General features: G+C 38.6%; 1 long non-coding RNA gene across 1 annotated transcript; it reads right to left on the bottom strand.

Annotated features, from left to right (window-relative positions):
• Positions 1 to 1,529: 1,529 nt before the first annotated feature.
• LOC116479990 (uncharacterized) lies at positions 1,530 to 19,781 on the bottom strand. Its single transcript, XR_004251182.1, has 3 exons — positions 19,584 to 19,781; positions 3,562 to 3,832; positions 1,530 to 1,636 (listed from the first exon to the last, which is right to left on the bottom strand). It is a non-coding gene; the product is annotated as an uncharacterized LOC116479990 (long non-coding RNA).
• Between the last annotated feature and the right edge of the window lie 2,388 nt (positions 19,782 to 22,169).

The raw sequence follows: 22,169 nt of genomic DNA, 5'->3' as shown, positions 1-22,169 counted from the left end.
TCTGACTTTTCAACTTGTTTGTGATAAGTGTCAAAATAATTCAAATAACAAGTCAATGAGATTATTTTACATTATAGACACTGTGTGAGTCCTATGCAGGTTTTCATCCTGCCAAATAATAAAGACAGACTGCCTAATGTGCATACTCAATCTAGAAATAAAACTGAACACTTTGCAAAGTAACATGGAAGATAATTTGTGTTCTTAAAAAATTACCAAGATTCATTTTCTTCCCTAATGTGTCACTATTTCATGACTTCCCACATCTTTGAGATTTTTCTGGAGAAAGCTCCTACTGAAGTATATTTGAATCATAGGTAAAGCTTTTATTGTTTTCTTATTTTGAGCTTTTAAGACACTATATTTGAACTCTGTTTTTTGCCAAAACTAACAAAACATGTGGCCAAAACTAACAAAACATGTGGCTTGTTATCTAGACCAAGCAAAACTTCAAAGGCAACAAACTGAACAACAATAAAGTAATAATTATCTACCAAATTTTTAAGTTTCTATTAGTTGTTCTTCCTATTACAACTTCTGACATGTGCACTGGTTAACCATTGACTTTCATCAAAGGCAATTATAAACATCCATTCCACCACGACACTACAAAATCTGGGGAAGACGATCATAAAGCTTTCAGGTCACTCACGCTGTGCAGTGATTCACACTTTACTTTATAATTGCATTGGAGATTGGAATATTTGTGACTAAATCTAACCTGAGTCAAAAGCTAATCAAAATACTGACTTTATATACAATATACTATTACTCAGTCATAAAAAAGAATACAATTATGTCTTTTACAGCAACAAAGATGGAACTGGAAGCCATTATCTTTAGTGAAATGACTGAGAAAAAGTTTTAAAAATGTGTGTTCCCAACTAGAAGTGAGAACGGAACAATGGGTACATACAGGCATACAGAGTGGAGTAATAGACATTGGAGACTCCAAAATGCGGGAGGGTGGGAGGGAGGGAGGGAGGCAAGGGATAATATCCTACCTATTGGGTACAATGCACACTATTCAGGTGATGGGTACACTAAAAGCCCAAATTTCACCACTATGCAATATATTCATGTATCGCAACTGGACTTGTACCCCTAAATCCATAACATAAATAATTTTTGAAAAATAAAAAATTAAATTAAATTGTATAAATTTAAACTCATACATCAATTTCTAAGAACAAGTGAACCAACATTTCTGAAAATAAATAAAAATTATTATTGCTTTTACATGAAGAATATTTTAAAGAGGTATCAAAATATATAAAATGTGAATTATTATTATATCTGTTGGGTGTATACCAACGTAACCTTCAAAGCAGCAAACCCCAGTTTATCTGAAATTTATGGCTTCTCATAAACCAGGGTTTCCTCAGATCAGAAATTTAGATTTTCCTACCATGTAACAGCATAATATATAAAACCTATGCAATTGAAAAGGAAATAAAGTATAAAACAATATGTATTTTAATAGATTATCTCTTTTACAATATGGATTTTACATACCATCTAAGAGATGTGGGGTTTCTGCTTACTAAGGGCTACTCATATGTATATAGCATCTAGTCTTCTGCTTTCCCCAAAGCAAGTATCAATGAATATCTGAAGATTTGTATTCATATTATTTCTGCAAATCAAATAATCAAGTTCTACTTATTCATATTTCTCAAAAGAAATATGAAACTAATTTGGAACATACATTGTGTTTTTTCTGCATTATTCAAAAACAACTCAGAGTAAAATATTTATTTTTAATATATGAAAATTATTGCATGCTTACTTACAGACACTATGGGCTTTCCAAGTAGGTACCATGTCTTGCTCATCAAATAATTATCACAGTGCCTATCCCAATGCCTGACACAAAGTAGAGACTCAATAAATATTCCAAAGAAAAAAAGTGAATTTCAGATATTAGTTTCCAGGATGGTAACTAGTTTTTCTTTCTTTTTTTTTTTTTTTTCTGAGACGGAGTCTCGCTCTGTCGCCCAGGCTGGAGTGCAGTGGCGCGATCTCGGCTCACTGCAAGCTCCGCCTCCCGGGTTCACGCCATTCTCCTGCCTCAGTCTCCCAAGTAGCTGGGATTACAGGCGCCTGCCGCCACCACACCCGGCTAATTTTTTGTATTTTTAGTAGAGACGGGGTTTCACTGTGGTCTCGATCTCCTGACCTCGTGATCCACCCGCCTCGGCCTCCCAAAGTGCTGGGATTACAGGCGTGAGCCACTGCACCCAGCCATGGTAACTAGTTTTTCTATACACCAATTCTGATTCCTCAGTCTGGTATGGAGATTATATAAATACATATATATGAATTATAGTATAGTCATAAATAAATAATACCATCTTTTCCCTAGGGGAAAGCTCAAAATGATTTTGATTAAACAAGGATTATGAGCCTTTTTAATTACTTGCAATTAAGAATCAGAACACACCCTTGTCTTATGGCTCTTTTAGAAAAATATTCCCTAAGAATTTCAGTACAGTCTAGGCTGTAATTGTAATTGACAATTACAGTTGACAATTACAAGATAGTAATAAGAGTAAAGCTATTCCCTTTTTAAATTCAACTAAATTATAAATGGATTCTACTCCAAATTTCATACCAAAAATAATGTAAGTTCAAAATAACTTTCTCCACTAATTTATTATATAGGCATTCTGTTATGATTCTAAATAAAAGATAACAAAGCATACATTGATCCCATCTTATTATAGATGTAAATGTAATTTTTCCTAATAAATATTATACTTGGCCAATAGTATTTCTGACCATGGCAGAGTGTGCTTTCCATAGATAGCCACAATGATGCCTTCCAACTCACATAGTCATCTCCCTGAACCTGGAAACATGGTGAAAGTGACTCCACAATTCTTCCTGAATTATATTAATGCCACACACATCTATTTTATTTCTAAGGATGCTCCCACTTGGAATACTGTCACTGTGTTGCAAGCAAACTAAAATTAGCCCTCATGGAGAGTAGATGTTTCAGCTGACATCCCAGCAGAGGTTCCAGCTGACATTTAGCATTGACCCTTATTTATATGAGAAAAGTCATCCCTTTCCCCAGCCGTAGAATCACCTCTAGCCTTCATGTCTTTCCAGCTGAAACCCATACTCTGTGGAAAACAACTAAGCTCATCCCTGTACTGAACAAGAAGGCCTTAAAATTCCCCTCAACTTGACTAATCTTAGACAGGTTTCTTCCTGACTACAGATCCATGACCTTTCTTTTTTAGAGCATTTACTTAAGAAAACTTGCAATTATAAACTTTTTCTCTGCCTCTATGAGATGTAAAGCTTCTTCCCACTTCTCACCAGTTTTACAAGGAATGTCTTCAAAGTTTTAGGAACCATCCCCTTGAAATGTATATTCATTTACAGAGATATTGTCCCTAATTTTGAATCTCTGTGGGAGGTTAGAAGTCTAACTTCAAGCAAAGATAGATGACCTAGTCACTTTGACCAATGTCTTTGTTAATGTCATCTGCTAATGTCTTTGCTTACATTTTTCCATTAGCTTATTCTAACATTTTAAAATTCTCCCACATTTTCTTTCAGTGAAGTTGAATATAATTGCTCTCCTTTATTGAAATAGTCTTGGTCCATATTGCAAGAGTCTTGAATGAAGTCTTCCTTACTTTTTTTTCTTTTTCTAGAAATGGGGTCTTGTTATGTTGTCCAGGCTGGCCTCAAACTCTGGCCTCAAGTGATCTTCCTGCTTCAGCCTCGGGAGTAGCTGGGACTACAGTTTCCTTGCCATTTTTAACAAGTGACCAGAGCATTTTTTTCTTTTACAGTTCCTGGTTGAACTTTTAACCTACAGAATTCATGTACATTTTAAATGTTTTTATGTCATAAGGGTTATTATACAAAAACAATAGTTAGAATACAGTTTACCCTGAAAAAGAAATTTTCATGTGCACCCGTGTGAAGAGACCACCAAACAGGCTTTGTGTGAGCAACATGGCTGTTTATTTCACCTGGGTGCAGGTGGGCTGAGTCCGAAAGGAGAATCAGCAAAGGGTGGTGGATTATCATTAGTTCTTATAGGTTTTGGGATAGGCGGTGAAGTTAAGAGCAATGTTTTGCAGGCAGGGGTGGATTTCACAAAGTACATTCTCAAGGGTGGGGAGAATTACAAAGGACCTTCTTAAGGGTGGGGGAGATTACAAAGTACATTGATCAGTTAGGGTGGGGCAGGAACAAATCACAATGGTGGAATGTCATCAGTTAAGGCTAGTTTTACTTCTTTTGTGGATCTTCAGTTACTTCAGGCCATCTGGGTATATACGTGCAAGCCTCAGGGGATGCGATGGCTTGGCTTGGGCTCAGAGGCCTGACATTCCTGTCTTCTTATATTAATAAGAAAAATAAAACAAAATAGTGTTGAAGTGTTGGGGTGGTGAAAATTTTGGGGGGTGGTATGGAGAAAGAATGGACAATGTTTCTCAGAGCTGCTTCAAGCGGGATTAGGGGCGGCATGGGAACCTAGAGTGGGAGAGATTAAGCTGAAGGAAGATTTTGTGGTAAGGGGTGATACTGTGGGGTTGTTAGAAGGAATATTTGTCCTATAGAATGATTGGTGATGGCCTGGATATGGTTTTGTATGAATTGAAAAACTAAATGGAATAAGAGAAGGAGAAAAACAGGTAGAAAAGGTCTAAGAATTGGGAGGACCTAGAACATCTGATTAGAGAGTGCCTAAGGAGATTCAGCATAGTCCTGCCAGCAAAGACTATTTATTTACTTCAAGAGTTAAGAGTGGCAGTTTGGGGATAGCACCAGGAGATATCAGCTGTGATGGCTTGGAGAAACAGTGTAAACCAGCAGTGTAAACAAGAGCAGGGCATGTATGAGTAGTTGAAAACAGTGAATAGGAGTATGACTAGACAGAAGACAGTAGTGGTGACAAGTTTTTTGGGGGCACAGTCTAAGCTGGTCTGGCGTCTAGAATGAGACTGGAGCCTAATAAAAAGGAGCTCAAATGGGCTGTACCTTGCAGCATTCATAGGACAGGCCTGAATTCTGAGAAGCGAAAGTGGTAAAAGTATTGCCCAGTCCTATTTAGGTTGGTGGCTGAGCTTGGTGAGGTGTGTTTTTAAAAGACTTTTAGTCCGTTCTACTTTTCTTGAAGACTGAGGACCATAAGGGATATAAAGGTTTCACTGAATACTAAGAGCCTGAAAAACTGCTTGGCTGATTTGACTAATAAAGGCTGGTCTGTTATCAGAGGTGGGAAGGCTAAACTGAGGAATTATGTCTGATGGAAGGGAAGAAATGACTGCAATGGCTTTCTCAGATCCTGTAGGAAAGGCCTCTACTTATCCAGAGAAAGTGTCTACTTAGACTAAGAGGTATTTTAGTTATCTGACTTGGGGCATGTTGAGTAAAGCTAATTTGCCAGTCCTGGGTGGGGGCAAATCTTCAAGCTTGATGTGTAGGGAAGGGAGGGGGCCTGAATAATCCTTGAAGAGTAGTAGAATAGCAGATGGAACACTGAGAAGTTATTTCTTTGAGGATAGATTTCCACGATGGAAAGGAAATGAGAGGTTCTAAGAGGCAGGCTAGTGGCTTGTACTATAGCATAGCCTGCCTTTGCTGGTGTGTGGCGATTAGGCCTGGTGGAACTGCCATCAATAAATCAAGCGTGATCAGGGTGAGGAAGAGGAAAGAAGGAAATATGGGGAAATGGGGTGAATGTCAGGTGGATCAGAGAGATACAGTCATGGGGTTCAGGTGTGGTATCAGGAATAACGTGGGAGGCCAGATTGAAGTCCGGGCCAGGAAGAATGGTAATTGTGGGACTTAACAAAGAGTGAGCACAGCTGAAGGAGCCGGGGAGCAGAAAGTATATGCGTCAGGTGTGAGGAAGAAAATAGATTTCGGAAGTTATGAGAAATATAGAGAGTGAGTTGAGCATAGTTTGTGATTTTTAGGGCCTCTAAAAGTATTAAAGCAGTGGCAGCCACTGCACGCAGACGTGAGGGTTAGGCTAAAACAGTAAGGTCAAGTTGTTTGGACAGAAAGGCTACAGGGTGCAGTCCTGGCTCTTGTATAAGAATTCTGACTGCACTAACCATGCCTAGGAAGAAAAGGAGTTGTTGTTTTGTAAGGGATTGAGATTTGGGAGATTAATCGGACACGATCAGCAGGGAGAGCACGTGTGTTTTTATGAAGAATTATGCCGAGGTAGGTAACGGATGGGGAAGAAATTTGAGCTTTGGAGGGGGATACCCGATATCCTTTGGAGAATAAATGCTGAAGGAGCAGAAGTGTGTCTTGTTGAGAAGATTCAAAGGTGGGGCTACAAAGAAGAAGGTCATCAATATGTTGAATAAGGTGAGAAGCGGAGGGGTGGAAAGAAAGTAAATCATGAGAAAGAGCTTGGCTTAAGTAATGAGGGCTGTCCCTGAAACCTTACGGCAGTACAGCCCAGGTAAGCTGCTGGGACTTACGGGTGTCAGGGCTAGTCCATGTGAAAGCGAAGAGAGGCTGGAATGAAGGGTGCAAAGGAATAGTAAAGAAAGCATGTTTGAGATCTAGAACAGAATAATGGGTAGTAGAGGGAGGTATTGAGGATAGGAGAGTATATGGGTTTGGCACCATGGGGTGGATAGGCAAAACAATTTGGTAGATAAGGCACAAATCCTGAACTAATCTGTAAGACTTGTCGGGTTTTTGGACGTTAAAACGGGGGAATTGTAAGGAGAGTTTATAGGTTTTAGAAGCCTATGCTGTAGCAGGCGAGTGATAACAGGTTTTAATCCTTTTAAAGCGTGCTGTGGGATGGGATATTGGCATTGAGCCCGGTAAGGGTGATTAGGTTTTAATGAGATGGTAAGGGGTGCATGATGGGTCGCCAAGGAGGGAGTAGAGGTATCTTATAGTTGTGGGTTAAGGTGGGGGGATACAAGAGGAGGACGCAAAGGAGGCTTTGGATTGGGAAGAAGGGCAGCAATGAGATATAGCTGTAGCCCAGGAATAGTCAGGGAAGCAGATAATTTAGTTAAAGTGTCTCGGCCTAATAAGGGAACTGGGCAGGTGGGGATAACTAAAAAGGAGTGCTTAAAAGAGTATTGTCTAAGTTGGCAACAGAGTTGGGGAGTTTTAAGAGGTTTAGAAGCCTGGCCTTCAATACCCACAGCAGTTATGGAGGCAAGGGAAACAGGCCCTTGAAAAGAAGGTAATGTGAAGTGGGGAGACTCCGTATTGATTAAGAAGGGGACGGACTTACCCTCCACTGTGAATTACCTGAAGCTCGGCATCTGTGATGGTCTACGGGGCTTCCGAGGCAATCAGGCAGCATCAGTCTTCAGCTGCTAAGCCGAGAAGATCTGGGAAGGAGTCAGAGAGCCTTGGGCCAGAGTTCCAGGGGCTCTGGAAGTGGCTACCAGGTGAGTTGAACAGTCCGATTTTCAGTGGGGTCCCACACAGATGGGACACGGCTTAGGAGGAATCCCGGGCTGCGGGCATTCCTTGGTCCAGTGGCCAGATTTCTGGCATGTGTAGCAAGCTCCTGGGGGAGGAGGTTCTGGAGGAATGGCTGGCTGCTGCGGTTCAGGCGTTTGGAAGTTCTTGTGTGCTGGAGATGTGGCTGGGGTTTGTCTCACAGTGGAGGCAAGGAATTGCAACTCAGAAATATGTTGCTACTTGGCTGCCTCTACTCTATTATTGTACACATTGAAGGTGAGGTTAATTAAGTCATTTTGTGGGGTTTGAGGGCTGGAATTTAATTTTTGGAGTTTTATTTAATGTCGGGAGCAAATTGGGTAATAAAATGTGTATTGAGAATAAGACGGCTTTTGACATTTTAGGGTCTAGGGCTGTAAAGCGTCTCAGGGTTGCTGCCAAATGAGCCATGAACTGGTCTAGATTTTTATATTTGATGAAAAAGAGCCTAAACACTATCTGATTTGGGATAAAGAAAAAGGAGCATTAACCTTGACTATGCCTTTAGTAATTGTGGGCAGGTGGGAGGTTGTCTTGAATGTAAGTGGACCAGGTGTGGAGAGGTGATAAAGTTATGGGGTGAGAAGCTCTGTAGAAAAGGAAGATTTTCTACACTTGGGGTTGGGACTGAGGGGACAGGTGGGAGGGAAAGAAGGAAGATTTGGGATGAGTTGCCTTGGGAACAGAGACTAGAGAGGGACCGATGTGTAAAAGAATGCCTGGACGTCAGGCACCTCAGACCGTTTGCCTATTTTATGACAAGAATTATTTAGATCTTGCAGGATGGAAAAATTCAAAGTGCCATTTTCTGGCTATTTGGAACTACTGTCAAGTTTGTATTGGGGTCAAGCAGCATTGCAGAAGAAAATAAGTCCTTTAGATTTTAGGTCAGGTGAGAGTTGAAGAGGTTTTAAGTTCTTAAGAACACAGGCTAAGGGAGAAGAAGGAGGAATGGAGGGTGGAAGGTTGCCCATAGTGAAGGAGGCAAGCCCAGAGAAGAGAGAGAGTAGAGACACAGAGGGAAGGGGTTCGGGGTTCTTACCCTCCAGGAAAATGGGAAAGGTCGTAGGTGGATCTTTCTCAGGGAGCAAAGAGCAGGAGGTCAGGGATTGATCTCCCAAGGGAGGTCCCCCCCCCCCCATCCGAGTCACGGCACCAAATTTCATGCGCGTCGTCCATGGAAGAGACCACCAAACAGGTTTTGTGTGAGCAACATGGCTGTTTATTTCACCTGGGTGCAGGTGGGCTGAATCCAAAAACAGAGTCAGCGAAGGGAGATGGATTGTCATTAGTTCTTATAGGTTTTGGGATAGGCGGTGAAGTTAAGAGCAATGTTTTGCAGGCAGGGATGGATCTCACAAAGTACATTCTCAAGGGTGGGGAGAATTACAAAGAACCTTCTTAAGGGTGGGGGAGATTACAAAGTACATTGATCAGTTAGGGTGGGGCAGGAACAAATCACAATGGTGGAATGTCATCAGTTAAGGCTATTTTTAGTTCTTTTGTGGATCTTCAGTTACTTCAGGCCCTCTGGGTGTATATGTGCAAGTCACAGGGGATGCGATGGCTTGGCTTGGGCTTAGAGGCCTGACAAAAATTGCAATGTATATTTGAAATTGTATATAAATTAAAAATATGAGAGCACTGTACTGTTTTAATGCAAGAAATTAGAAGAAAAAATGGGAAAATTAAGAATTTTAATTGATCCTTTTCTCAAATATACCACAATTGTGTATATATACATATATATATATATATATATATATATGTATTTTTTTTTTTTTTTTCCTGAGACCAGAGTCTCACCCTGTCTCCCAGGCTGGAGTGCAGTGGCGCAATCTTGGCTCACTGCCAGCTCCGCCTCCTGGGTTCACATCATTCTTCTGCCTCAGCCTCCCGAGTAGCTGGGACTACAGGCACCTGCCATCACGCCTGGCTAATTTTTTTTTTTTTTTGGATTTTTAGTAGAGACGGGGTTTCACCGTGTTAGTCAGGATGGTCTCCATCTCCTGACCTCGTGATCCTCCCGCCTTGGCCTCCCAAAGTGCTGGGATTACAGGTGGGAGCCACTGCGCCCAGCCCACAATTATATTTTTTATTAACCTTTGCCATAGAAACCTAGCGCAATTCATGCTGGAATGGAGGGAATTGTTCACCTTCTCTTGACCAACAGTTGGACTGATGACTACTGTCAGAAAATGCTCATGATCAAGGTTAGATTCACCATTCATCCTTTGTCACTATTATTAACCTCAAGTGTTAGTTAATCACTGCTATCTATTGGATTTTACCCTAATCATAATCTTCTTTTGTCAATTGGAAGTTTAAACCTTCTCCACTCTCCTCATATATTTTTTTGTTCAACACTCTTTCACTCATCAGTGTAAACAGAAGCCATGAAACCAATTATAGTGTAGACTCACCTATTTTTATTACATTTCTTTTGTTTGTTTTAGTAAATGAGATACCACTCCTTCTGTCTGAGGCCAGTTCTTTCAACTACACCTTAAATTTCAACACCTTCCACATGCTCAGTAGGAACTTCACCATAGAGGCAGACAATACTGTCAAAATTTCTATAGACATTTTGTTAGTAAATATAACAATTTTTTTCACTTTTGTATTGCTTGACTTCTCAGCAGCATTTGAGAGTGTGTATCTGCAAACCCAAAGCTCAGGCAACAAAAGCAAAAATAAACAAGTGGGACTACATAAAACTAAAAAGCTCCTGCACACATACACACACAAAACAAAATCAAAACCAAATCAACAGAGTGAAGAGTGGAGAGAATCTAAGGATTGGGAAAAAAAGAATTGCAAACCATATATTTGATCAGGTGTTAACATCCAAAATATATAAGGAATTCACACAACTCCATAGAAAAAAGAACACAAATAACCTAATTAAGAAATGAGGAAAGAACCTGAATAGACATTTTTCCAAAGAAGACATACAAATGGCCAACAGATATATAAGATGGTGCTCAACATCACTAATTAGCAGTGGAATGCAAATCAAAACCACAGTGTGTTATCACCTCACACCTGTTAAGATGACAATTATGAAAAAGACAAGAGATCATCATTGTTGGTGAAGCTGTGGAGTAAAAGGAACCCTTGTACATTCTTGATGATAATATAAATTGGTACAGCAATTCTGGAAAACATTATGGAGGTTCCTCCGACAATTAAAAATAGAACTACTTTATGATTCAACAATCCTTCTGCTAGATATAAAAGAAATACAAATAGCACCTAGTAAAACAAGCTTTAATCCCATGTTCATTGCAGCACTACTCATGATGTTCAAGATATGAAAACAACCTAAGTGTCCATTGACAGATAAATGGATTAAAAAATAATATATTAATATGAATGATATATATGTATATATATATATATATACTTGTCAGCCTTAAAAATGAAGGAGATACTGCCATTTGTGACAACATTTATGTTGTCACAACATTCATATTGGTAACCCAAAGGACATTAGGCTGAGAGAAATAAGCCAGACACAGAAAGAAAAATATTGCATGATTTCACTTATACATAGCAAACAGAGAATAGAACAGTGATTACTGGGGAAATTAGGGGAAATAAATAGAATGAAGTGAAGTGGGTTAAAGGTTATGAACTTGCAGCTATGTAGAATGAATAGGTCTAGAGCTCTAATGTAGATCATGAGGGTTATGGTTAACAATATTGTATTGAATACTGAAAATTTACTAAGAGAGTAGATTTTTAGGCACTCTTGTTTAAGGGGAAATAAGTAATTATAAAAGGTGATGGATAGAATAATTTGCTTGAATGTAGTTATCATTTCACTATATGTATTAGTTCATTTTCAGGCTGCTAATAAAGATACACCAGAGACTGGGTGATTTATCAGGGAAAGAGGTTAAATGGACTCAGTTCCACACGGCTTGGGAATCCTCACGGAATTCCCATCATGGCAGAAAAGATGAAGGAAGAGCATAGGGACATCTTAAACGGCAACAGGCAAGAGAAGGTGTGCAGGGGAACTCTCCTTTATACAACCATTAGATCTTGTGAGACTTTTTTTTTTTTTGAGGCGGAGTCTCACTCTGTCCCCAAGCTGGAGTGCAGTGGTGCGGTCTTGGCTCACTGCAAGCTCTGCTTCCAGGGTTCATGCCATTCTCCTTCCTCAGCCTCCCAAGTAGCTGGGACTACAGGAGCCTGCCACCATACCTGGCTAATATTTTTTGTATTTTTAGTAGAGACAGGGTTTCACCATGTTAGCCAAGATGGTCTCGATCTCCTGACCTCATGATCTGCCTGCCTCAGCCTCCCAAAGTGCTGGGATTACAGGCATGAGTCACCACACCCAGCCGAGACTTACTCACTATCACCAGAATGGCATGGGAAAAACCTGCCCAATCATTCAATTAGCTCCCACTTGGCTGCTAATAATAACATACTCAAGACTAGGTAATTTATAAAGGAAAGAGGTTTAATGTACTCACAGTTCCACATGGCTGGGGAAGCCTCACAATCATGGCAGAAGATGAAGAAAGAGCAAAGGGACATCTTACATGGTGGCAGGCAACAAAGAGAGTGTGCAGGGGAACTCCCCTTTATAAAACCATCAGGTCTCATGAGACTTAACTCAATTTGATGACAATAGCACAGGAAAAACCTGCCCCCATGATTCAGTCACCTCCCACCACAATTACCCTCCCACAACACTTAGGGATTATTACAATTCAAGGTGCGATTTGAGTGGGGGCACAGAGCCAAACCACATTATTCCACCCTTGGTCCTTCCCAAATCTCATGTCCTCACATTTCAAAACCAACATGCCTTTCCAATAGTCCCCCAAAATCTTAACTGATTCCAGCATTAACTCAAAAGTCCAGAGTGCAAAGTCCCATCTGAAACAAGGCAAGTCCTTCTGGCTATGAGCTTGTAAATCAAAAGCAATGGGAGTACAGGTATTGGGTAAATACACCCATTCCAAATGGCAGAAATTGGCCAAAATGAAGGGGCTACAAGCCCCAAGCAAGTCCGAAATCCAGCAAGGCACTCTAATCTTAAAGCTCCAAAATGATCTCCTTTGGACTGCATGACTCACATCCAGGTCACGCTGATGCCAGAAGTGGGTTCCCATGGTCTTGGCCAGCCATGCTTTTGTGACTTTGCAGTGTACAACCCCCTTCCTGGCTGTTTCCATAGGCTGGTGTTGAGTGTCTGCAACTTTTGCAGGTACACAGTGCAAGCTGTCACTGGAGCTACCATTCTGGGGTCTGGAGGATGGTGACCCTCTTCTCACAGCTCCATTAGGCAGTGACCAGTGGGACTCTGTGTAGGGAGTCCCCCCAACATTTTCCTTTGTCACTGCCCTAGCAGAGATTCTCCATGAGGGCCCCACCCCTGCAGCTAACTCCTGACTAAACTTCCAGGCATTTCCATACATCACCTGAAATCTAGGTGGAGGTTCCCAAACCTCAATACTTGACTTCTGTGTACCTGCAGGCTCAATACACATGAAAGCTGTCAAGGCTTGGTGCTTGCACCCTTGAAGCCATGGCCTGAGCTATACCTTGGCCCCTTTTAGCCATGGCTGGAGCAGCTGAGATGCAGGGCACCAAGTCCCTAGGCAGTATGAGGCAGGGGGGCCCTGGGCCTGGCCAAGAAAACAATGTTTTCACCCTTGGCCTCATGGCCTGTGATGGGAGGGGCTGCCCTGAAGATCTCTGGAGACATTTTCCCCATTGTCTTGGTGATTAACATTTGGCTCCTTGCTACTTAAGCAAATTTCTGCAGCAGGCTTCAATTTCTCTCCAGAAAATGGATTTTTCTTTTCTATAGTATTGTCAGCCTGCCAATCTTCCAAGCTTTCATGCTTTGCTTCCTTTTCAATGCTTTGCTGCTTAGAAATTTCTTCCCCCAAATACCCTAAATCATCTCTTTCAAGTTCAAAGTTCCACAGATCTCTAGGGCAGGGGAAAAATGCAGCCAGTCTCTTTGCATAGCAAGAGTGACCTTTACTCCAGTTCCCAACAAGTTCCTCATCTCCATTGGAGACTACCTCAACCTGGACTTTATTGTCCATACCACTATCTGCATTTCGGTCAAAGCCATTAGACAAGTCTCTAGGAAGTTCCAAACTTTCCCACATCTTCCTGTATTCTGAGCCCTCAAGGTCTCTAGGAAGTTTGAAACTTTCCTGCATTTTTCTGTCTCCCTCTGAGCCCTCCAAACTGTTCCAACTTCTGCCTGTCACCCAGTTCCAAAGTCACTTCCACATTTTAGGGTATTTTTGCAGCAGCACTCCACTCCTGGTACCAAAATCTATGTTATTCAGTGTTCTCTAGAGGTACAGAACTGATAGGATAAATGTATGTATAAAAGGGAGTTTACTACAGAGTATTGACTCATGCAATCACAAGATCATGTCCTGCAGTAGGTGGTCTGCAAGCTGAGAAGCAATGAAGCCAGTCTGAGTCCCCAAATCTCAAAGGTAGCGAAGTCAACAGTGCAGTTTTCAGTCTGTGGTCCATGGCCCGAGAGCCTCTGGCAAACCACTGGTGTAGGGCCAAGAGTCCAAAAGCTGAAGAACTTAGAGTCTGATGTTCAAGGGCAGGAAGCATCCAACATGGGAGAAAGATGGAGGCCAGAAGACTTAGCCAATCTAGTTCTTCCACATTCCTCTGCTTGCTTTTATCCTAGCCACACTGGCAGCTTGTTAGATGGTACCCTCTCAGATTGAGGGTGGATCTGCCGCTCCTAGTCCACTGACTCAAATGTTAATCTCCTTTGCCAGCACCCTCACAGACACATCCAGGAATAATACTTTGCATGCTTCAGTCCAATCAAGTTGACACTCAATATTAACCATAACACTATATAGGTGTATATACCAAATTGTTGTACACCTAAAATGTATGTAAAAAGATTTTTTAAAAATTGAAAATAAAGACACATATGAAAAAAGAAAGCACATATCTGAAAAAAACTGCCATGAATTTCTTGTATCACTCCAATTTCTTAGGCTTTATATTTTTGATTAGTTTCATTCACTCCAGCATTAGTAATTCTCCACTATGTTTACTCTATGTATCCCCATAGCTTCAGTTACCAATTATATACTTCCATCTCACAAAACTGTATCTTCATTGAAGATTTGATTTCAAAATTTCAAAAATATATAATCAATTGTCTCCTGAATATGTACACTTTAATGTCTTATAGGCAAATGAAAGCAGAAGAGAAGTTTTTAGCACAAGTAAAAGGACTAGAAAATACAGAAAAAGAAAGAAGAGCATTTAAAAGGATATACATGGTGTGTGACATAGAAGGTTCCCAAATGAGAATGAACTGCAGTGCCAGAACAATAATGTAAATAGAATAAGTACAATGCATATTAAGTCCAGTGAGGGAACAAATTGAAATGGAGGAAAATAATTATGGAGGTCAAGTTCCTGAGATTATTAGGCAAGGAGGTTGACCCAGGATGTTTGTAGTACTATTTAAAACTGAACAAGGCTAAGAGATATGATAGAGGCCTATTTCCTCTGGAGTAGAAAAGGTAATAAGAAATTGTTTTATGCAATATTATTTATTGTATAGCATTTATTAAATGCTGGATGCTATATTGAAAACTTTGAGTATATTAACTCATTTATCCTAGCAAAAGTGTTATTAAGTAGAAACTCTTTTTATCGCAGTCTTTCAGATGAAGGGTGTATTAAGAGTTGTATATCTTGCCCAAGTTCAAGAAGATAAATAAGAAGTAAAGCTAAGATATATTCCCAGCTATACTGACTTGAATTCATGCTTTATGGCATTTGTCACAGTTTTAAAGCTGAAACAACAACAACAACAAAAAACTTCTTTCTTTGAACAAACTTTAATCAGGTTTCCCTGAGCCCTTCTCCTGACTTGGCCTTAACCATAGCCCCCATCCTTGCATGCATGGCCCAGTTGTAGCAAAAATCCTAAGTCAGTTTAACAAAAATTCCCCACCCTTGATATCTAATCACTCTTTATATATAAGCAAATTCATCATCACCTGACTTTGATTCCTTATCCCGCAACCTATCTTCAGCAAGAATTCTGTTAAGTATTCTTAGAAAGAATTCCCCCACCCTGATGTTTCCTCTGGGTAATTTTTCTATTTATCCCTCTAATTCTGCTGGCTAACTATATATTTCCACTGTCCTTGCTATACTCAGAGTTGAGGGTGATTTCACTACTCAATTGCAATAGATTTGATGTCTATCGCAATAGTGCTAAATAGTCTTCCTCCTCAACAAACTATGCCCTGAAGGAACATACCTCAAAATAATAAGAGCCATCTATGACAAACCCACAGCAAGCATCATACCAAACATAAAAAAAGCTGGAAGGATTTCCCTTAAGAACTAGAAGAAGATGAGGATGCCAACTCTCAAGACTCCTATTCAACATAAAACTGCAAGTCTTAGCCAGAGTAATCAGACAAGAGAAAGAAATAAAAGGCATTACATGGGGAAAGAGGAAGTCAAATCATCTCACTTCACTAAGGATATGATTCTGTACCTTAGAAAACTCTAAAGACTCTGACCGAAGTCTTTTACAACTAATAAACTACTTAGTAAAGTTTCAGAATACAAAATCAAGGTACAAAAATCAGTAGCATTTCTATACACCAGTAGCTTTCAAGCTTACAGGCAAATCATGAATGCAGTCACATTTAAAATAGCTACAAAAAAATACCTAGAAATATATTTAACCAAGGAGGTGAAAACTCTCTACAAGAATTTGTAGAGATGGAAAAACATTCCATGCTTGTGGATCATTAAAATGACCATTTCTCCCACAGCAATCTAGAGATTGAATGCTATTCCTATGAAAGTACTAATGTCATTTATCGCAGAAATAGAAAAAACTATTCTAAAATTCATATCTAACCAAAAAAAGCCCAAATAGCCAAAGCAGTCTTAAGCAAAAAGAATAAGCCAGAGGCATCACATTCCTCTATTTCAAACTATACTACAAGCTGCAGTAACCAAAACAGCCTGCTACTAGTATAAAAACAGGCATGTAGACCAATGGAACCAAATAGAAAGTCCATAGATAAGACTACACACCTATAACTATCTCCAAAGTCAACACAAATAAGAAGTGGGGAAATGACTCCCTGTTCAATAAATGGTGCTGGGACAAATGGCTAGCCATATGCAGATGAATGACACTAGACACATGCCCTTCACCATAAACAAAAAGTAACTCAAGATGGATTAAATATTTAAGTGTAAGACTTCAAAATATAAAAGTCCTAGGAGAAAAACTAGGAAATACCCTTCTCGTCATCAGCCTTGGAAAAGAATTTATGGCTAAGTCTTCAAAAGCAATTGCAAGAAAAACAAAAATTGAGAAGTGGGACCTAATTGAACTAAAAAGCTTTTGCACAGCTACAAAAACTATCAATGAAGTATATCAACAACCTATAGAATGGGAGAATATATTCATAAACTATGCATCTGACAGAGGTCTAATGCACAGAATCTATAAGGAACTTGAATCAAGAAGTGTAAAATAAACAACCCCATTTTAAAAATGGGCAAAAAACATGAAAAGACACTTCTCAAAAGAGGATGTACTTGTAGCCAACCCAGATAGGAAAAAGTACTCATCATCATCAGCAGTCACCAAAGAAATGCAAATCAAAACCACAAGATACCAACTCTTACCAGTCAGAAGGGATATTAATAAATGATCAAAAAATAAGATGCCAACAAAGCTGTGGAGAAAGGGGATGCTTATACAATGTTCGTGGAAATGTAAATTAGTCCAGCCACTGTGGAAAGTAATTTGGACATTTCTCAAAGAACTTAACACAGAACTACAATTTGATCAAGCAATCCCATTACTGGTTATATGTCCAAAAGAAAACCACTCATTCTACCAAAAAGACACAGGCACTCACACATTAATTACAGTACTATTCACAATAACAAAGACATGGAGTCAACCTAGGGGCTCATCAATTGCTAACTGGATACAGAAAATGTGGTACATATACACCATGGAAAACTATGCAGCCATAAGAAATAATGATATTATGTCCTTTACAGTTACATGAATGCAGATGGAGGCTGTTAGCCTAAGTGACTTAACACAGGAACAGAAAAGCAAATACAGTATGTTCTCACTTATAAGTGGAAGCTAAACATTGAGTACACATAGACATAAACATGGGAGCAGTAGACACTGGGGACTGCTGGAAGGTGGAGGGAGGAAAGGATGAGGGGCTTTCTACTGGGTTCTGTGATCATTGCCTGGATGATGGGATCATCCGTACCCCAAACCTAACCATCATGCAGTGCTCCCATTTGACAGACTTGCACATATACTCCCCTGAATCTAAAATACAAGCTGAAGTTATCTTTTAAAAGAAATAAATAGGTGAACATACTAATAACATTAAAGCGGTTCATATACATTGGCAAATTTTGATGTGTTTCACCAGAGAGAACATAAATGTTTAACATTAAAGATATGTTTGTGGGAATCATGTATTATCTACAAGATGGACTATTACAAGGCATCTTTAAGTTCTTAATATATGAAAAATGTCTATGACATTACATTATTTTTAAAAAGGACATAAATAGATCAAAATGTCAGTGGTGACCATGTAATGGTAATTGAATAATGGGTGATTTCTACTTTTATATGTTTTACATGTACATATATTTTTGCAGTGAGCATGTTTAACTTTCAAAATATGAAATATAATGATGAATTTTTTTTTGTTTATTTTATTTTATTATTTTTCTTTTTTTATTATTATACTTTAGGTTTTAGGGTACATGTGCACAATGTGCAGGTTTGTTACATATGTATCCATGTGCCGTGTTGGTTTGCTGCACCCATTAACTCGTCATTTAGCATTAGGTATATCTCCTAATACTATCCCTCCCCCTTCCCCCCAACCCACAATAGTCCCAGGAGCATGATGTTCCCCTTCCTGTGTCCATGAGTTCTCATTGTTCAATTCCCACCTATGAGTGAGAACATGCGGTGTTTGGTTTTTTGTCTTTGCAATAGTTTACTGAGAATGATGTTTTCCAGTTTCATCCATGTCCCTACAAAGGACATGAACTCATCATTTTTTATGGCTGCATAGTATTCCATGGTGTATATGTGCCACATTTTCTTAATCCAGTCTATCGTTGTTGGACATTTGGGTTGGTTCCAAGTCTTTGCTATTGTGAATAGTGCCGCAACAAACATACGTGTGCATGTGTCTTTATAGCAGCATGATTTATAGTCCTTTGGGTATATACCCAGTAATGGGATAGCTGGGTCAAATGGTATTTCTAGTTCTAGATCCCTGAAGAATCGCCACGCTGACTTCCACAATGGTTGAACTGGTTTACAGTCCCACCAACAGTGTAGAAGTGTTCCTATTTCTCCACATCCTCTCCAGCACTTGTTGTTTCCTGAATTTTTAATGATGGCCATTCTAACTGGTGTGAGATGGTATCTCATTGTGGTTTTGATTTGCATTTCTCTGATGGCCAGTGATGATGAGCATTTTTGCATGTGTTTTTTGGCTGCATAAATGTCTTCTTTTGAGAAGTGTCTGTTCATGTCCTTTGCCACTTTTTGATGGGGTTGTTTTTTTCTTGTAAATTTGTTTGAGTTCATTGTAGATTCTGGATATTAGCCCTTTGTCAGATGAGTAGGTTGCAAAAATTTTCTCCCATTCTGTAGGTTGCCTGTTCACTCTGATGGTAGTTTCTTTTGCTGTGCAGAAGCTCTTTAGTTTAATTAGATCCCATTTGTCAATTTTGGCTTTTGTTGCCATTGCTTTTGGTGTTTTAGAATGATGAATGTTTTTTAAAGTTAAGAAATAATAATGAAGTCTTCCTTACTCTTTTAATAAGTATCAGAATAAATTTTCTTTAACAGTTATGAAGTCATGATTTGAATAGGATCAGATTAATCATTGGACCTCTGGACGTCTTGGCCTGGACCCCAAATGTTCATTGGTGAAATCTTTGTCTTTGCTCCTGACTGATTGATAAAGGATTTATTGGTGATCTGACTCCTGAGCCAGTGCTCTAAATGATAGTCCATTGAAGTATAGTTAGGGTATACTTACTTTGATTCTTACGGTTACTGAACCCCCACTGCCTATATGCTCTACCAATTCTGCTGGCTTCTTCTCTGTTGGAATGATTATATTAAGGATAATATATCCTAGCCTGTTCAGTCTGCTTTAACTAAATACTAAACACTGATTATATTGTAAACCAAGGAAATATATTTCTCACACTTCTGGAGATTGGAAAGTCCAAAATCAAGTTACTAGAAGATTCAATGTCTGGTTAGGGACCATTCCTCACAGATAGTACTTTTGAGCTGTATTCTCACATGAAAGAAGTGGCAAAAAAGCTACCTCATGCCTCTTTTATAAGCACCTATCCCATTCAGGAGGGCACCACACTCATGATCTATTGACCTCCCCCAAGTTCTGTCTCTTAATATCATCACCTTGGTGATTAGAATATCCACATACAAATTTGGGTGGAACAAATACATTCAGGCTATAGCAATTTTGAACTTCAGTGGCTCCCAGGCTCTTCTAAAACTTCTCTCTTCTCATAGCTCTCACTCCTCCTTCCTCGTTTACCACCTTCAATTTTCCATTTGGTTTCCTTGAATCCTTGGATAGGTTGATCTTCAAACTCCTATGTCTTCAATCCCTCTGTTCACCCCTGCCAGACTTTTCCCTTTCACTCCCGCCTTTCAACTCCATATAGTTACTGATCTCCCACTGGGAACTCTCAAAGGACTCAGGGGCTCTAAAAACAACTCCATATCACGGTAAAAGAAAACCTTAAAGGGCTCCTCCACAAATATTGGCAAAATGCATTAGTCCTCATATTGAACAGGTAACCTAAACTTGTTCCATGTCAGAAACACTGTTCATATAAAAATATAAAATGTAGCAAAGATAAGAGACAACTGTTTTATATAAACCAGTAGGTTTGTATTATTTTGTTTACCTGACTCATGGCAAAGATTTTAGAATGGAAGCTATAAGGTCTTTGTTTTCATGTATTTGATTTTTATGTATATAGAGGTGAATTTTTCTACTTCCGTATAATATTACCAAATTAACTTGTAAAATCCTATACAGAAGCACTATTGAAATTGCTTTAGTGATAAGTATGTCTTTATATAAATTAAATATTGAGAAAATTTCCAGAAATATAGAAACTAACCCAAATGCTTTCTAAGTTCATGTGAATTGGGTAAATATCTATGAAATGTTTAAGATTATAAAAAATTATACAGTCAAGAAGAAATGTGCAAATTAAGATGCAGCTAAAAATGAATTACTTTACACAAATTAAGTGCAGTGATAAGACAGAAAACCCAGGAATTCAACTTTTTTAGGTTTGTTTTGCTTTTGTAACACTTGCTTAACATGAAAGTGCTGTAAAAATAGTTAACAGGAAATAACTTGGGATGATGGCTAGTTTTGTTAAATAACTTGGGATGATGGCCAGTCAGAAAACAGTCTCCAATATATTTTTGGTAACTTACAATTTTATAGTTATGCTAACTTAAATTAAATAATAGATTTTCATTAAATATTTAAATAATTTCTAAGTGAGATGAACTACTGATTACAAAGAATGTGTTTTATTTTGTATACTTCTGAGTTCATATTTTTAAATAGTACAGAGAGGCTGAATATATTTGAGTATGTTAATTAATAGGTTCTTTTTGCCATAGTGAAAAGTTGCACTATGAAAACACATATAACTATCAAAATTGTTAGATGTTATATTCATTAAATTTCCTAGCTAGCCTGCTGTAGAATTCTAATATATAACAGACAATTCACAATTGCCTCCTTCTTAGTTTTCTCTATAGAAGAAAGTTTACTAATGATTAAAAATTGTCATTAATATATGTAAATGAAACTACTAAAAGTAATAAGGATGTAAGATAAACCATTTTGCATGTAAAGTATAAGGATTTGGTTAGGAAAAAGTGAGTAATTTTGTCCTAAGGTAAAATGACTGATTTCTCCAGAAAAGAAAGAGGAAAATAAAGGAAAAATAAATAAAGAAAAGTTTTTAAAGGTTTGTGAAAACGGTATCTTGGAATTGTTATCTTGTGTGTCCAAAGATGGCCTGCATTGAATGAATATATTTATATTTTTAAAATCAACTTTAATGTAAAAATACACACATATAAAACTAGAGTTTGGTTTTCTTTTGGTTACAATTATGAATTTTTCTTGCATTATTGGTTTGCTCTTAAGAGCTTGTAAAAAGCTTCCTTTACCTTTTAAGTAACCTGCCTAAAAAAGAAAAAAAGATTATGTGTCTTATCAGAATGATTTCCTACGTTTTATCTTAACCTTTATGAATTTGATTATTCAAGCAAAATGAATCTTTTTACTTTTCGAAAGAGCTAATTTTTTTTTATATTTATGATACTTCACATAGCTACTTTTGAATCTTTTTATTGCCACTTTGGCTAAATAAGTACAAAGTTACAAAGTATTGTTTCACAGTAACTCAGGATCTTCTTTAGTCATATATTCAAACCTTTTGACAATTTTGACAGTTTTGTCTTCCTAAAATCAAAGGATAAATGAAATATTGATATTGAACTCACCTTGAGACTTTCTATAGCACACATGGAAATTTTCAAGGATTTTTTTTAC

This window comes from Hylobates moloch, unplaced genomic scaffold (assembly GCF_009828535.3).
Source record: "Hylobates moloch isolate HMO894 unplaced genomic scaffold, HMol_V3 SCAFFOLD_3, whole genome shotgun sequence".
NCBI classification, from domain to species: domain Eukaryota; kingdom Metazoa; phylum Chordata; class Mammalia; order Primates; family Hylobatidae; genus Hylobates; species Hylobates moloch.
The sequence above is the reverse complement of the archived record's forward strand: the minus strand, read 5'-3'. Positions and strand labels throughout refer to the sequence as shown.